This window comes from Taeniopygia guttata, chromosome 4 (assembly GCF_048771995.1).
Source record: "Taeniopygia guttata chromosome 4, bTaeGut7.mat, whole genome shotgun sequence".
Classification (NCBI taxonomy): Eukaryota; Metazoa; Chordata; class Aves; order Passeriformes; family Estrildidae; genus Taeniopygia; species Taeniopygia guttata.
Window position 1 is genome coordinate 57,114,390 of NC_133028.1, and position 16,547 is coordinate 57,130,936.

At 39.7% G+C, this 16,547-nt stretch overlaps 1 protein-coding gene across 20 annotated transcripts in view; it reads left to right on the top strand.

Moving 5' to 3' along the window:
* MAPK10 (mitogen-activated protein kinase 10) overlaps nucleotides 1–16,547 on the top strand; it is a 146,489-nt gene that overhangs the window by 74,160 nt on the left and 55,782 nt on the right. The window lies entirely within an intron of this gene.

Genomic DNA, 16,547 nt, shown 5'->3' on the forward strand with positions numbered 1-16,547 from the left:
ATCTTAATTCCATCTGTCACCTCTGCCACTTGTTTGTTTTTGGTTTTTTTTTAGAATTTGATATAATGTGTGTTACTTTACAGGTGGAGGCAGTGGTAAAGCAAGAGGTTCCTTTTATCCAGTGGCAAATGTTTTTTGCATGGATTGTTGGCATTGGCACCATAATTGTCAGTGTAACACTGACAACACATCCTTAGGTCTCAGTCCATCACTTCCAGTGTTTAGTATACTTTGAGACCATGCAAGTCCAAAAATTTACCTAAATGACTAATTACCATATTCCTTATCTTAAACACAAAAGAACTCAAGGTTGCTTTTAAATCAGCTTTGAAGAGACATATTTTGGGTTCAGTACTACTGAAAAGAATTTTCCACTATTTGTTCAATTCCATAGAAAGTGAAGATGGTTTTTCTTGCTTGTTTCTATCCTCTATTTGTTTCAGAGGAAAATCAGTTTTTGTTGAACCTCTCTGCAACTGAATTGCTGTAATGACCAATTATGAGCAGCAAAAAATAGAGAAATTAAGCTAAATAAAATCAAAAGCATCCTGTGAATTTTACTTTCATAATAAGAGTTGACAGCAAAAATTAAGAATTTCTTAGGCAAGAAAATCAAATCATAAAACAAGCAAGTTCAAGTGAAAGTTAACACAAATTCTCTGAAATGGTGAGTAACATAGAGTGGTCATAAAAGGCCTTTTTGATGATGCAGATACAGAGTTATTACATAATAGATGGGGAAGGTCATGAACTTTTTTTTCTTAGTTTGTGTTGCATGGTAAACTCCTGTCATAAGGCATAATTTACCAGAAATACAATAAACCATCCATCAGCAAAGCATGAAGAATCAATGGTGAAGTGATTAATCAATGAAAAAACAATTAGGACATAAATATTTGTAGTTTAGATAAGAGAAAACAATACGTGATGAGAAGCTTCTCTGGTTGTGTAAGTTTCTCCTTACCTAATAGTAATAATAAGCTTACACAGTAAACTTTATTAGAGTAAGTTTCTACTGTAGAAACTTACTCTATTTAGAAGTATTTTGGTGGAAATAGAGTTACATCTAGAAAAAGATGATTAAGGTAAAAAAAATAATTAAAACCTGCCTATTTATTCAGCACAGCTTGCTCTGGTGGAGGTAATTTGCCCTCTTTGTCTTGTTCCTTTGCAAAGAATAGCCATGAGGAGTGCCTCTATGAAAATAGTGGGGAAAACCTAGGTCATAGTTTCTTTCAGATGCAGTGGCTCTGTTTATACTCCATGGCTTGTTCAAGGAGCATCACAGATCTGGGATGCAATTCTGCCCCTTGCTGCCAGAAGTAGGAGAAGTGTAGAAGCCAAATGGGTAATTTCTGATTGTTCCCTCTGCCAAGGGCAGGCACAGGTAGGATGGCACAGAGCGGTTTATGCTCAGTCTTCTCACACTATGGACAGTTTCTGGATTTTCCTTCAGGATAACTGTAGGCAAGGACACTACCTCTTAGTAGCTGGAATAACTGCTGCCCAGCTACTGGAGACAGCTTTGGTGCATAGTGGCACTTGGTTTTATGGAGTGATGGATGGAGCATGGCTGCTGAATGCTAACTCCTTTTAGAGGGAGAGGCCTGATGTTTTTCAGGGTCTGGAAGGTGTTGTAGTTTTGCTTTCCCGTACAATTCTATGAACAGGTTTCAAGATAAGCAGGAAAATGTCAGTGGAAAACAATTTATGTCACAGAACAGAAGCAGGCATAGGAAGGAAGAAATTTGGTTATAAAAAAAGTAGGGACTTGATTTCACTGGATTGTGCTGAAAATTACACCAAAAAAAATATTTTCTTGATATGGAAGCATTAAAGATATTAAATCTTCAGGAGATGATAATTTAGTGAATCATGTGAGAAAGACGAAGCCATATGGTATGATTGTTATAATTGTGCCCATGTGAAATAATTATAAACCCAGTAAGGAAATGGTATTTCTACAGACATAGTACATAACAGGGTCTTTGGAAATTAATCATTGGTCTCTTTCAATGGGTTTTTTGTTAACTATGTTCACAAAATAATTTTAGCAGCCAAAAGAAGGAAAGATAAAAAGCTGCTTGCAATCTCTTGAGCAGGGAAGCTCCTCTTCACCCTGCAAACACTGCTCTTTATGAAAGTGAGGCTGTTTGCTCACTGTACATCACACTGACATCTGTGAGAAAGCCTATAAAGGGTGAGTTTGTATATCATTATCATGTTGTTATTACAGGCATGATGATGATGGGGCATTGCTGAAACACACCTTGGAGTTTATTAGACCAAACTGTAGTTGTAAAAACTGCACAGACCTGTAACCACACTAGTTAATCTTTTAGTCTGGCTTAGAAACAGAAGACATTTTTCTGAGTTTAATTAGATATGTGCCATTAAACTGCTGAGAGAAGTAGCTGATACCCCTCTGCAATGTTAGAAGGGAGTTGACACCTACCTCATTTTGCAAGGCTGAGAAAAAAGGTCAGTTTCAGCTTGGGTTTGTGCATGGTGGATGATGGTGGATGCAGAGGAATTCTCATGTTCCATAAAATCAACAGAAATATGCTGATGTTGGAGTGGGTGTTTCTTTATGTTTTAGATGAATGCTTTTTGCCTGGAAGCAAGGTAATTGATCTGTAGGTTTTCTGCTGTGGTTTGCAAGCTATCATTTTTGTGTTCCCTGTGATATTTTTGATACTGTCTGTGATGTCTAGAAAAATGGTGTTGTACAGAAATATTTCAAAATCAAGTTGGAGGGCCTCTGACAGTTTTTTAATTTATGATAGAAGCAAGGGTGATGTCCAGGTTTCCCAGGTAGATAGGGAAGACATCACTTACAGGCTTGAGGACACGAGTATTAAAATCTTAGCAGTATCTTATAGAAGACATTTGGCCTGGTTTATGACCATATGGTGGCTATACCTGTGTGTTTTATCAGGAGAAAGTTATAGATTTGAAAACAAAAAGTGTCTGGGTGAACATCAAATAAATGGGTCTGATGATGCCTTTCAGCTGAAATCCTTTATCCTAGTCTTTTCTTAAAAGTGAGCACAAGCTTTCATGCTGCATGATGTTGAGATGTGGTCTAATGATATGTCAGCTGGACTGGGGAAGTTGGCTCGGAAGGGCTTTATTCTGTCTCGTTGATGCAGGAAGTTTCTGTGTGAGTAATGTTTGGGTGGAGGATATGGGAGAAGGACTTATGCTTTCATGAGAGCTTTTCAGTGAATGCATTATAAATTTAGAAAGGCACCTCATCTGCTGATATAAAGGAGACTGTAAATATATTCCTGAAGTAGTAAACTGGGAAATGTGCTGCAGATATCTTTCTTTGAATTAGTGGTTTGATAATACTTTTGAACCTGAACCTAAAGTAGATAATCTTTTAGTGTTCCCTTGTCATGGTTTGACACTGGCACAATGCCAGCGCCCCCATGAAAAGGCAACCTATCAATTGAATGCTGTGAAATGCAATCGAGAACAGAGCAAAGCAGGCCCAAGCTTAATAACAAGAAAAAAAACTTTATTAAGCTACTACTACTATACTACTATAAATGGAAAAAGAAAGAAAAAAAAAACACACACAAAAATCAAAATGAAAACCTTCCAAAGCATTCCTCCTCCCACCACCCAACTCCAACAAACCACAGTGAGACACAACCTGGACCCCAATCAGGTTTCCACCCTCCAGACAATTGATTCTCAGTCCATTGAGAATGGACTGTGCCACAGACCCCCCACAAGAAACACAGCTGCCACACCCTGTGCTTCCATGTCACACATGGCACCACCTGGAGAAAAAAGTTTGCCAATGGTGACCCTGTCGTTTCCATGCACAGTGCTCTCACCACCAATGCATGGATGGACAGACTGCTTTTAGGATTTTTTCCTTTCAAGGATGCCCTGCCAAGAGGGGAAAAAACAACAGTTCAGTTTTTCATTTTTGGGACCACAGTTCCCCCCCATTTTCCCCTGGGGCCAAGGATCTAAGAACAGAGATCTTCGTTTCTTCTTCTCTGAAGACAGGGGGCACCACCACAAACCTCCCGAACTTTTCTCTGTTCGCTCCACTTCTGTCTTTTCCTAGCTGAAGCATGGTCTCTTTGGCTCACTGGCATCCTCCTAAAATACAGTCTCTCTTGGAGGAGAAGATCGGCTCAGTCTGTGACTACCAAGAAAAAGTCCAGCCAAAAGTCACTCCATCATCTCCTCCCACCTAGAATTTCTCCCTCTAACATCCCAGGGTCCAAGCTGTCTCTCTTCCTCTCTTTCAAACCGAGGAGGAGAAAAATGTCACAAAGCTTTCATTTCTCAAGGAAGGGTTAAAAGTCCCGACTCCCAAGGATGGCTCGCTGCCCAGGCTCCAGCTCCCACAGCCCGGCTGGGCACCTTGCGGCCCTCCTGCTCTTCTCCTTCCCATGGTGAACTGCTGACAAGGAGAGAGAGAGAGAGGGAGAGAGAGAGAGAGAGAGACTCGGGGCGGGGGGTGGGGAAGGAACGGAGACATCCCAGATTTTCTCCACCCTTCCATCTGCAGAGGGGTTCCAGTCCCCTCCACCCTTCGGCCTACCTCAGTCAGGCCATGGGCCTTCCCCTCCCCCACCCAGCCATGGGCCGGGCAGGGGAGAGTCCTGCACTGCATGCTGACCGGAACCAAAAAGAGCGAGTTCTCCTGGGAATTCTGCTTTTAACCCCTCTGTGTTCTCAGAGGCGTGTCCACCTTCAATTGGTCAATATCCAAATTGACCTCTTCCTTCTGAGAAAATTCTTTTTCCGTGTCAAACCACGACATCCCTTTAATAGGTAGAGCCAGCAAGACAATAAATAGCTTGCTGTGTTGCCTAATAGTACCATAGTTTCTTCTTTGCTGATTTACTTGTAATTTGGTGGTTGAATCTTATGGAGTGCAGAGTTCTTTCAGATCAGCCTGTGGTGATGGTGGTGCTTGTTGTAGTTTATAAATCTGCTGGTTCTTTCCCTAAAGTAATCACAGCACCACAGAATCATTTAGGTTGGAAAATACCCTGAAAATCACTGAGCCCAACCATTCCCCCAGCACTGTCCATCACTAAACCATGTCCCCAGGTACCACATCTCCACATCTTTTTCAATATCTGCAGGGATGGTGACTTAACCATTTCCCAGAGTGTTCAAAGGCTGGAGGAGAAATGTGACAGGTATTGTCCACTACAAGGTGCAGAAACACTTGAGTTCTTTTGTACAATGATTATTCTTCAGTTCTGATTTTGTGTAGCACCACTGACTCCTGGGCTGGCTATAAGGTTCTCAAGGGATATTGCAATGGGAATAATGGTAAAAGCCATAGAAAAGAGCAGTAGGTGCTTCTGAACATAATCAATTCCAAACTCCAAATTTTGCTGTAGTGCAGTGGGAAAAACAGAGAATAGTGGTCATATCAGTGTCTAATACACAATTTTATTTGTACACAATTTTATTTGTATTGTTTAGCTGGACTCTGGTGTATTCAAGTACTTGAGACACAAATATTTTTCTCCATCGTGGTCCTGCTATCCCAGCAATACTGTTTTGATTTCTTTGTGTCACTGAATTGAAATACTGTATTCCCTGACAGAGATCAACATTTGTGCATGTATAAATTGGTATAGTTCCATTGAAGTTGAGAGGTGTTCTCTTTGTGGGAACAATCATTAATTTTCCTCAGAAGAGGAGACCAACGAATTCATGTCATTCAGAGACAAAATGAGGTGAACAATGTATTTGGATATGCCTAGAATTTCTGTGGTCTTGAAGAGAGTGGCAGCATTAATTTTGTCAGCTGCAGAGTCCTGTGTGAAGCAGAGCTGAGCATATGTCGTGAGTTTGGCTACTTTCATTCCAGTTACATAGTTCAGTCTTGCAGGCTTTTTGTGCTTAACAATTTGTTGGCTGGCTCTGCAGGTTGATCCCATTCTGTTGTAGATTTTTCAAATTGTGTCCATTAGTTCAGTTAGTGTTCTCTTCCTCACATTGTTGTGTGCTTTGCTGATGTGCTTTGATGTCCTGCTCCTGAGGAGGTTTTTGAAAACAACTTTTTGAGAGTTTTACAAGTGTGTTTTGTGAGAGGAAGGTAGGAAATAGCTGTCACTTTGCACTGGGAGCTGTTGATAGTGAAATAAGCATGCCACTATGAACAAATTCTGCCATATTTCCCAGTGCTAATATAATCCTATACAATGGCAACACATGGTGATTTAAATTTTTTTTTCTTCTAGGAATAAGTAGTTTAAATTATTTCCAGATTTTTTTTTAATTTTTAAATTTTTTTTTACATTTTGGGAAGTTCTTGTTACAATACCAGATGTGAAACTCACAGCAAGCTTCAAACCTCTCTCATTCGTTTGTACATGGCAGGATTTTTCCCCAGCTCCCAGTTTGCTGTTGCACTGTGGTATTCTTTGGATTTTCCAGCATGTCGTTGCTCTGAAACACCAAAAACTGTGTGGATTTGGTTTCCCATTGATCTGGTGTACATGTGAAACAGCACATTCTGCTTTGTGGTTCTGATGTATCTATGCCTTTGTTCTTAAGAGAGACAGCAAATTTCCCAGTTGTATTTGGAATCTGGATCACCAACATGTGAATTTTAAGGTGCTGAGAGTTTCCCAAAGGGTACAGCAAAGGCTGCGTATCTCTCTGTATTTGACCTCCAGAATACTGAGTGGAGATGTTTATTTAAGTTGGTCAGATTTGAGTTTCTTAAGCTGATTAATTAGAGTTTTTATATTGACACATATCCAGAGACAGTTTGCTTGCATATGGAGTGAGAGGAAGAGGCCATGTCTTGGAGTGCTCTTGCAGCAAAGAACTGAGCTTGGATATGGGAAGGAACTGCTGTTAGGATCACAGAGAAATGTTGCCATGTGACAAACTATACATAACATCTGAAAAATAGGACAGATGTATTATGTTTAAGTCACTGCTTTGATTCTTGAGGCTTCTTCTACCTACTACAACTATTAATAAGTGAGAAAGAAGCAAAAAAAGAAAGGATATATCAAAAAATATTTCTCAATTTTTCTTTTATTTTTTGTTAATGTCCTTTTTCTATCATAATGCAGAGATTCTTAGTAGGCAGGAAGTCACCACATATTCATGTTTGTCTTCTTTTGTTTCATTTCCCTTTGCTTGTAGAGAGAAATCAAAGATATAAAATTCAATGGTAATCACAAATGGAATGCAATAAAATGTGCACAGTATTCTTTTCTAGCAAAGAAATCATGCCCGCTGTCTCTAAAATACACCGCCTATATTTCTATGTCCTTTTTTGACTCCTTTCTCCTTAAAGAACTCGTGTGGTTTCCATGACTACAGTTAAGCAGGCAAAATCTATTCCATATTTATACACTGCAAGTTTATGGAGGGAAAAGGTAAATAAGTTGGTGAGGGAACCATCTCTGTGCAATCTGTTTTTGTGAACCCTGGCAGCAATGCTCCCTTTACCTGGTCACAAATTCAGTACTGTAAAGGCAGGGTCAGGCTCATTTGGGAGCACTGGCAGCCAGGGTTTTCAGCTGGATTGGTACAACTCTTAGGTATAGAGCAGGTTTGTTCATAGCTGTGGCTGTCCCTGTGGTCCCCTTGGAGCCATTAAAAAATATGTCTGTGTCTGTAGCTGTTGGTAAATTCTGTGCCTGCACAGAAGTAACTGACGATTGTGAAACATAAGCTCTTTCTGTGTTGGTTGGTTGGTTAGAAATTCAATTTAATTTACACTTTTTGCTATCAGACAGTGATGTTTTCAAACCCTTTTTACAGATGTCAGGTACCTGTCTGTTCCTCCACTGTCAAAAGCTTCCTTTTGGTTGCTGACAGATTTCTCTTTTCTCACATTTGTGCTGGGTCACTACTATGATGCAACTTACTGGACAGATTTTTTCAAGGCTCTCTTTGCTTCTCCTGGAAGACCAGGATTGTAATTAACTACTGTCAGTGCATTGTAGCTGCTCCTTAACAGACTTCAAGCTTTTCCTTTCACATCCTTCACCTGAAATCTTTAACTCACTGACATGAACACTGTTGCATCATCATCACTGATCACCATGTGTTTCACATGAGACCAATTGCACAAAACACTTCTGATTCTTCCTAGGACCAAGGGGTTTCTCCTGTGTTAGGAGAATTGCTGTGGCCACATGGAATCAGGGAGGTAGGGCAATTAGACAGAGCACCTAAATAAAAAGGCAGGCAGCAAAACGAAGAAACATTGGAACCAGAAATGGAAAAGCTAGAGCTAGTCTTGAAAGAAATGCAGTTCAGGTTTGCAGCTCAAATTTTCTTTGTTAGCATGTATTACTATTATTTATTCTCTAAGATTAAGGTAGTCTACAGATGTTCACAGTGCTTTACTGAAAACAATATATTGTGCTTGGTCCCAGGACCTGTCCTTAGACAATCATAAGAGCCAGTGACAGCCCAAAAAAAATTAAAAAGAAGTTGTGGAAGATAAAAAGACAGTATGAAACAAGATATTCTGTGTGAGACCTGCAAAAATTTGTGAACAATGCAAGGCATGTCTGGCATGACACAAGTGGGAAAACTCAGCAGAATGGGCAGGAGTTTGCAATAGAGACAGGTAGTTAGAAAGGGAAGCAGAAAGTAAGAAGACGCAAATACAGGAATCCCTTTGCAAGTCAACAATAGGACATTGAGGTGTTTGTTTGTTTGTGGGTGTTATTTATATGGAATTTTTTGGGAGGTTGGTTTTTTATCTTTTTTTCTTTTCTGGCTTCAAATACAGTGTTTTAAAATCCTGTCTACACATCTAAGTCTTGAAATTTCTGGTGTAACATGGCAACTCAAAAACCTAATTGTGGGGTGAGGGTCCAGAGTGACGCAGATTCCCCAGGCAGGTGCAAAGGAGAGCTGCTTTATTGCAAAAAAACAGGCATTTTTAAGCAGTCAGGCCTTTCTCGGTTACATAGCTTTAAATCTTAACAGACATAATTCAGCCAACCACCACACACCATGATGTGGACATGCTAGGGTTATAGAACTTGTTTTTCTGCTCCTAATTCAGCTGAGTGTCTTTCCCATTGTCCTTTTCTAGTTATCCAAAGTAGCAGGCTTGAGCCATGATTTTACATGGCCTTCTTTTTGTGAGGTTTTACTTCTATGCAACACCTAATATTATTCATTTTGTTTCCATTAGAAAAAGACACTTTGGCTTGTTATGCAGCAGGTAAAATATGCTGGTTTTGTCTGCTTAGAACAGCCTTGTAGAGATTGCAGGGTTAGTTTGGGGGAAACTAGAATTTGAGTAGCCTTTTAGGGTTAAACTTCTTACCTTTTTTCTCCCATGATTATCATGTTGTAGGTGAAGGATTCATAGCAGTGCACTTCTATTCCACTCTTGAATTTTGGTTTTTAATAATTTGAGAAAGGCAGCAAGAAAAACTAAATAGCATTTATTTTTCACCCAAGTGATAGCTTTTGTTCTGTTTGTCAGGCAAGCAAGCAAGTCTTTTAAATTATGGTTGTGAGAGGATAATAGTAAGATAGTAGCTGGTTTCTCTTCCAGCTTGTAAGTAAAAAAAATAGCAGGTTTATCACGTGACTGACCGTTTGAATGTGGTAGGTACTCAGCTTCTGCCAGGTGCACAGACTCTGCCTCAGTGCCACTATTTCCCATGTCTTTTAAATTGCTGTTAAACAAGGAAACTGGACTTTTTCTGGCTGTGATGCTTAACAAACTTTAAAACTGTCCAAAGTTTACATTCCCTGCTGAGTTCAGAGCAGTAGATGTCAAATCACTTTGCCGAATTCAGTGTCTTATACCCATTTTTCAGATGTGGGGCAAACATCTACTTAATATGATTTACCTGGAAATAATGCTTAAGCTTCTTTTGCCCATGCGTTTCCTGCCACTGAATATTGATAGGCACCCCCAGCTTTGGTCCATTTTTCAGTTTTTTGCTTTTCTCTGGCTTTGGTAAATCCTTGAGCATGCTAAGAATGAGTAGTGTAGGATACTCTAGAAACCATGAGGTTGTCATCTCTTACATGCTTCACATGTAAAAGAAAGTGTATTGGTCTAGAGCCTTGGCTCCTTTTGTTGCCCAGGTTGAATTTCCTAGGCTGGCAGCTGAAAAAAACTCCTGGCAGCTAGCAGACTGTGTAGTGAGTTAGTGACAAGAGACATTCAGGACCAGAAAGTACTGATTTTACAGTTTTGTTCAGAGGAGTATTAAACAGCTGAGCGGCTTTCTGAGCCAAGTACACAGAATTAGCAGAGCACATGCAGATGAGAAATGTGTAAACATGCTCCATACTCAGCATCCTCATGAATATTTGAATCTCCTGCCAAACTGGGCCAAAGCCCATTGAGTGGTGTGCCAGGCAATGTGTGAACTTTATAGCTGTTTCCACATTGCCTTTCCCACTGTATCCCTGTATCCCCACTGTCTTTGTGAGAGAAAACGACTATGGGAAGAGTTTTATCTGCCTCAATAAACACAACTGATAACTGGTGGGTTGCAAAATTATTTAAGGGCATCACCAGCTCACATAATTAGAAAGATAAATAACTTTTATTGTAAATATGTTTATTAAAAACAAATGTTCCATCCTTTTTTATCCCTGCAGCTTCTTTTACATTGCCTTATATATGATGGCTCAAACACCTTTCTTCAGACCCTCCCATCTGAAATTTTGGCAGATAAGAGCTCTCTCAGCATGACTAAATTGCAAGATAGATGTCATAGAGAATTTTTCAGATCTAGCCGTCCTTAGAATTATGAATGAATTCTGCTTCCAGTTTTATCTTTGCTGCAAAGGGCTGCTTGACTTTGACATTTTAGGGAATGACTGTAGTAGTTGAAAAAGAATGAGCAATACAGATTCAAAATTGGACTGTTATGGTTTCGGCAGTGACACTGTTTAATCCTTTATGAGTGGCAGTAAAGGGACTGGATGAATTGTGGGCTTGGACTTTGTGTTTGGATGTAAGCATGTAGGCTCTTCAGCCAGGTAATAGACACCCTTACCAGAGAGAGCACTGAGGTAACTCAACTTTTTCCCTCAGTCCTCAGGGGCAACCTCTCTTCCCACACCTCTGCAGTGGAGAGACAGCAGGATAGGGACTGGGGGTGCAAAGTCACTCCCACTGTAAATAAAGATCAGGTTTATGACTGCTGAGGAACCTGAATGTCCATGAGTCAAGCCGGAGTGCTGAGGGAATTGGCTGATGTAGATGCCAAGACACCCTCCATGATATTTGAAAATCCATGGCAGTCAGTTGAAATCCCAGGTGACAGGAAAAAGGGAAACTTTGTACCCACCTTCAAACAGGGCAGAAAGCAGGACCCTGGGAACTACCAGCCTGTCAGCCTCAGCCCTGGGCCTGGGAATATCATGGAATAGATCCTCCTGGAAGCTGTGCTAAGGCACATGGAAGACATGGAGCTTATTCAGGACAGCCAGCAGGACTTCACCAAGGGCAAGTCCTGCCTGATCAACCCTGTGGCTTTCTGTGATGGAGTGACTCCATCAGTGGGCAAAGGAAGTGTTTCACATGTAATTTATGTGGACTTCTGTAAAGCCTTTGACATAGTCCCCCGTTGCATTCCTCTCTCTAAAATGGCAAGGGCTGGATTTGAGGGGAGGACACATGCATCCAGAGGGTCGTGGTCAACAGCTCAGAGTCCTGATGGACATCAGTGAGAAGTGGTGCCCCTCAGAGTTCCATAATGGGACCAGGGTTGTTTAATACCTTAATTAATCACAGACAAAGAGATCAAGTGCATCTCAGCAAATTTGCAGTCTTATGACCTTTAACCTTTAAGACCAAGTACAAGATACTACACCTGGGCTGGGGCAACCCAGGGATCAGCACAGGCTGGGGATGAACAGATCCAGAGCAGCCCTGCCCAGAACGACATGGAGGTGCTGGTGGATGAGAGGGTGAACATGACCCAGCCCAGAAAGCAAACACATCCTGAGCTGCATCCACAGCAGCATGGGCAGCAGGGCGAGGGAGGGGATGAGTGAGACCAGCTGTCTTTCCTGATAAAACACTGAAATGTAAAATAATGTAAAAATAGAGCCACATATTTGACCTTTTTTTCTTAAAATTTTCCAGCTTTTGTGGCACGTCTTTGAAGTTTAAGCACTACAGAATTCACTATTAATCTTGACAGCAATGCTGAATTTTCATTCAAGGACTGGGATGATAACCCCAAGCAATTCAGGCACTTCAGTCCTCTCTCATGTTACCTCATTCCAACACAGGGTAATAAATCACATGTTTCTGTGCAAAGCAGGAAGGAATGTTTTGAGCGCAATCAATAATCTCTGCAGTGGTGAGGAACCTCATGGAAAACCTTGGCAACTGATTTATTTATTCTGTGAAACTGGAATCTGGTGATAGTAAAAAAATGATGACTTGTGTAGCAGCTGGGGAGGCAGCTTGGTTATATTTTCTAATCTGGCTGTTTCCACTAGCTTGCAAGAAGCTGTGAGCTGATGGAAATACACAAAAAACTAGGCTGGAACCATAATTGTCAAGAAGAAAAGTGCAGCAGTCATCCATTATGAAGCTGTATTGGTCTTCTTTAGCATCAGCTCTGAATACTGTCTCAATTTCTCTGCATTTTCAGAGGGAGTAGAGCTGATCCAGAGAGTATAGTAGCCATTCCTGACAAGAGGTCTACAACTCTTCAGTACGGTCATACTGGATTTTTTTTTTTTTTTTTTAGCACAAAGGATTGCTTCCAAACTTAATAAGGACATTTAAAGGCTTTTTGTTATAGCAGTCTTTGACTTGTACTGCTTGGGGAAAACTTTCTGCACCCGGTGCATGTATTGAATGAATTCTTTTCTTTTTCCACTAGCTTAATGGAAAACATTCACTATATTTAAATATACTTTCTGGAGAGTTTTTACTCTAATAAGTTTTTTCTGTTTAAAAGTAATTATTGAAGAACAGAATATGCACTGTTTGTGTGAATGTCTGCGTTTAGAGACTTGGAAGTTATATGTCAAGAGGAGAAAATGCAAGTTAAGAATGAGAAAGTCTAAATTCATTCTAAAATTTGGAGTTATATGTGAGGGAAATGTAAGGAGCAAATAAACTAAACCCACCAAAAAACCCCTACTAGAGCATACTTAGAAAAGTTTGATTAAAGAAAAATAACATTTTCACTCTTTTTGTTTGAGTACTTGGCTGAAAGGGGACTGCAAGTAGAGAGAAGGTAAAGCACTTGAAACATTTTATGGTTAAGCTTCATAAACCACATCTACAGAAATTCTGCTTGACATAGGAAAAAGATTTGGTTCTTGTCATTTCTATAAATGACTTCTTCAGAAACTGCAATAGTGATAGTTATCTGAAACCAAGGCCTTTGAAATTGCCACAGAGAAATTTCTGTGGAAAGGATTCATATATGCATCCATCTATGCTTTTCTTTTTTATCTATCTTTGCATATACATTTAGATGTGTATCTGAGCATTTCTATAGAAGGTGTTCCACTCCATATATTGGTGGTGATCAGTGGTTGAGGATGAGACATCATTAGCATTCTTGTTAAATGTGATTTTCAGGTTGTCCTTTATTATCCTAAGAACCCATCTCTAAGAGTTGACTTTAAAAAATGCACATTTTCTGTGGGTTTAACAGTCTGTTCTGGGGTAGACTATAATGGACTTGATAAATATTAAGCTTACCTGTTGATGAAAAGATGGGAGGAATAATTTTAAGTATTTATTTGGTAAGTGTCTATTGAAATAGAAACTTGGACATGAAACTAGAATGCTTTCCATTTCTTTTCAAAATAGGTATAAAAATGAATGCCTGGTCCTCCAAGTACATGACAGCAGATCATTGCTCATTGATTGTTATAGTCTGAACTCACACAGAATATCATGGCAAAGGATGGCCTGGATTTGTGTAAATCTGACTAGGAAGAGTTTCATTATTTTTCTTGCCAAAGTCAGCAAAAAGCCTTGTTAAATACCTGTGATTACATATATGTCTTGGTAATCATGAATTTATATTCACTAATTTTTTTTATCTGTGCTAAATAGGTTTGTTTCAAATTATTTACAGTTTTAAAAGGCATTTTTAGCACTGACATTTACCGTGTCAAACTAACTGTAAAGAGGATTTACAAGGAGAGAGTTTATTTACTGCCTTTTCTGTCTTTACCGCTGCCAGAGACATGGTAGTAAACTTCGAAGATTTTTCTGAGCTCATGTTGCAGTAAAGCAATCATTTTATAACATGACCAGAGGTAATTTAGAGTCTTTGCTATAAAATCAAGAAACTGTAGAAATTAAAAAATAAATTCACAGTTGAGCAAGAGATGTTTTGATAGAGTTTCCAGAGAAACTCTTTTAGATGCAAGTCCAGTCTCTTATTTGAGATTTAGAGTGGCTTTCATACTCAGCCTTTTCACCACAGTTCACAGACACTCATTACTCTCTCTCTTATTCCTGATCCCTGGAGCCACATGTTTATACAGCCACTCTTCTGCCAGTGATTGAAGTTTGTCTTAAGAAGGCTTATGATCAATCCCAACCTTGGTGTTCCAAGGTAAGGATTTTGTGCAGCAAACAGCAGAGAGAGGACCTACAACCTGTCTGAAGTTTCATCGTAGTGAAGTGCAGAGTTGGCTGGCTGTAAACAGAAGTTTTTTCTGATGAACACAATAAAAAACCATCAGGGCTGCAGATTTACCCAGTGCAATGAATTTATGTATTGGCTTCTTCGAGTAGTTGGACACCTTCCATTTGATAGAAGACCACGATAGAATTGCAGTCAAGATCTTTGTGTCTCAAAGTAAATATTCCTCTACAAAGGATTACTTTAGTTCTTCCATGGTACGCAGATAACAGGAATTGACCATAAAAGCCAAATGTTTAAGAAGCCTTTGGTTTTCTGATTTTAGATCAATGCTTTTGTCTATTGCTTTGACAGAGAGAGAAAATTCAGAAAAGCAGACAGAGACCCGAAGCCGAGGAAAATGTTTGCTCAGACAAACTTTTGTTGTTTTCTAACTCCTAGTCAGTATTTTTATGATGTATCTGATGAGATTAAAATATGAAAAAATATTATCAAAATTATTCACACTACTCTTACACAGCTCAGATGAGTGTTACATAGACTTTTCATCCTAAAAGAAGTTGGGCGATCAAGTAAGATGGATTAGCTGGGATATTTGCTGAAGTATATTTGCAGTATATGTCCATGAACAACAGGGACAAAATATTTAACTGTTGAAAGATCCTGTTTATTTAAATCCTTGGGCTTTGCATTTTATTTGTTCAATGCTTTTGTAATGGAACTAAGGGGTATTTTAGTTGTGGCCTTTATGATGCCCTGTTGTGTCTGTACTACATCAGAATGAGAGACGTGACTCTGACAGCTGCTGCAGGAGGTTTGCTTTCTGCTACATACTGTTAGGCTGTAAATCACATGTCATGTTCCTCCTAACACAAGGTTTAGCTGGGTGAAATTCTGTGGCTAGAGAGAAATCAAGTCAGGCTTGCTCTCTGATAGCCTTTTCACCTAAGCTGCTGCTTGTATGGTGTAACTGGTGAGTGCCGTATCTTTGTTTATGCATGTAACCAGCAGGGTATTAGCTGGGTCATGGAAGTTATATGTCTTATTAATGAATAGGAGAATAAAGAATAATTACCAACTGACAGAATGGATGATGTTGGAGTACACCTGGTCCAACCCACCTGTTCAAAGCAGTCAACTAGAGCAGATTGCTCAGGACCACTGGAAGAGTCTGGCTTCATCTTCTTTACTCCTCACAGTAAGAAAAATTGTAAGGTCCCTATCTTTCTCCAGGCTAAAAAACCCCAGCTCACTCAGCTTCTCCCTGTATGACAGATCTTCCAGTCCCTAATAATCTTCATGGCTCATCAGTGGAAGTGCTTTAGTCTTTATCTTTCTCATACTGGCGAGCTGGAGTACAACCCAGAACTCCAGATGTGGCTGTGGAATGCTCACTACCCTAGACCACTCTCAAGAGACTTCCTAAATAAGTCCTAAAAGAAATCTTTGCAAAACCTCTCATCACCTTTAGGAAACAATTGTTCTTATTTATGGGATGCATTTGGTGTGTTATTTATGCACACGTAGTGAAAATTCAGTATTTCTGATTCTTCTCTTTTTGTGTGGTTTCCCAGACAAACATTACCAACAGTTTGAACAGCTGTGCATTTCTGTTGGCTTTGTGACTAAGCTTCTGAAGCTTGCATGCTTTCTGCTCAAATTGCCTCTGTCACTGAGTGTCTGCAGTAAGCAAGGGTTAATGAGAAAAAATTTTGCAGGATTCTGAATATTTACTTCATGCTTAGGAAAGCAGTTTTTAGAACAATGGGTGGTTTGGTTGATTTTTCTCCTGGGAAATACACTGCTGCTTTTCATGGACTAGCAGAAAACGCATGTCACGCCTTTCCTCTTTCTTGGTAAAAGGAAAAATCAGGAAGAGGGTCTGAGGATGCTGTCCATTTGGGAATGCTTCTAGAACTTAGTGTGCTTTGTGGTATTTGGAAGACAGAATTTTTGCAGTCAGATTTG